This window comes from Seriola dumerili, unplaced genomic scaffold (genome assembly GCF_002260705.1).
Source record: "Seriola dumerili isolate Sdu_G_001 unplaced genomic scaffold, Sdu_1.0 BDQW01000138.1, whole genome shotgun sequence".
NCBI classification, from domain to species: domain Eukaryota; kingdom Metazoa; phylum Chordata; class Actinopteri; order Carangiformes; family Carangidae; genus Seriola; species Seriola dumerili.
Window position 1 is genome coordinate 1,332,753 of NW_019174393.1, and position 1,767 is coordinate 1,334,519.

The 1,767-nt window shown below is 42.7% G+C and overlaps 1 protein-coding gene across 1 annotated transcript in view; it reads left to right on the forward strand.

Annotated features, from left to right (window-relative positions):
• Positions 1–679, forward strand: part of gata3 (GATA binding protein 3) — a gene marked incomplete in the record, with an annotated part of 10,938 nt that extends 10,259 nt beyond the window's left edge. Inside the window, 1 exon segment of the mRNA XM_022749271.1 lies at positions 542–679.
• Positions 680–1,767: the final 1,088 nt, after the last annotated feature.

The following is a 1,767-nucleotide window of genomic DNA, read 5'->3' on the forward strand; positions in this document are numbered from 1 at the left end:
TCCCCCACCGACCCCACCCCTTTGCTCCCCTTCCTCTTCTTCATCTTCTGCCGAAGATGAGGAGAGACAGACGTTGAATATATTTGTACAAATTGTATGAAATACAGTACATTTAATGAAGACTTTTTAATTAAGTAAGAAAAAAAAAGAGTTTGGTTTTTTTTTTTCCTCCGACCCGGGAGAGAAAGAACATTTTCTCCCCCAAAAGCCGCCGCCACGACCACATCGAGGCTGTCCTCCCAGCTCATCACATGACCCGGAGCTCCATTTGTGTACAAAAAGCCATTTTTCCACACACAGACATTCACAGAAACAGACTTTACCAGAACTTTTTCGACGCCCTCTCCCTTAAAACTTCCAAACCCGCCTCTCTTCACCCTGCACCTGTGTAACAGGAACCCCCCCCCCACCACCACACCCCCCCCCACCCCTCCCCCACCACCCCACCCCTTGCTCCCCTTCCCTCTTCTTCATCTTCTGCCCAAGATGAGGAGAGACAGACGCTTGAATATATTTGTACAAATTGTATGAAATACATACATTTAATGAAGACTTTTTAATTAAGTAAGAAAAAAAAAAAGGAAATATGCCCTTGGGCAGCTAATGACGAGAAGGGTACGAGTCACAGCAGGTGGAGAGACTTGCCGCCGGAGGAGCGAGGAGAGGACGCCTCCGAGGAAAGAGAGGAAAAAAAAAAAAAAAGGCGGGGGAGTTATGGGAAGACGAGCGGAGAGACTTTTGATAAAGGCCAGCCTCGGGTTTTTTTTTGCCTGCGTGAATTGTGTTGCATTAAGTTTGCAGAGAGGCAGCGGCTCTGGCTGCAGGCGTCTCTCTTCTTCTTCTTTTATTTTATTTTATTTTATTTTTTTTGTTTTTTGTTTTTTATTTTGTTTTTTTTGTTTTTTTATTTGGATGTGCTATAGGTCTCGGGCAATTGGTTTGTGTTGACGCGTGCACATACACACACACACACACACACACACACAGATACACACACACACACACACACACGCACACACACATTTGATCACCTGAAAGACTTTCTTCCTGCCCACAGATTATATGCATTGTGAAAAAAGTTCCTGTATTTGTTATTTGTATGTATAAATCAGAGTACCAAAAATACGAAAGAAACAAAGATGTAGAATTATTTCCTTATGTTATGCAGACTGAATGGTTGTAAAAATTTAATAATAATCACTAGTGTAAAATATGACTGCTTTTTTGTTTCGTAATTTTTTTTTTTTTCCTCTTTGAAAATAATAAACTAGTTTAATCTCTGTTGACATGTTAGCGCTGTGGTCCAGAGCTGTCTTCTGTCTCTTTCTGTGCCGTGTGATCACTGACACATTTCACCCCCAGCCCCACCGACACCCAACCTCCACCTACCCACCACAACCACAGCTAAAGCAACACCCTGCCATTTCAACAAAAAAAAAAAAAAAAAAATTTAAATCTTTTTTTACCCAGCATGCACAGGAACAACTCTTCTGGTCAGATGAGCACAAACAGGAAGAACTGAAATAAACAGTGGCAATGGAGGAACAAAAATCAAATGGCAGGGTCAGAGAGGCCACTGAAGGCTGAGGGGGCTTTTCTCTCATCCCACTGACACACACACACACACACACAGACACACACACACACACGCAGCATTGTACACACACATCAAACATTCACGCAGCAAAGGACGATGAGTCAGGAAACAGCATCATATCAGCCATTTCCCTTCTGACGTGACATCGCAAATCATGTTGTGCTTTATGT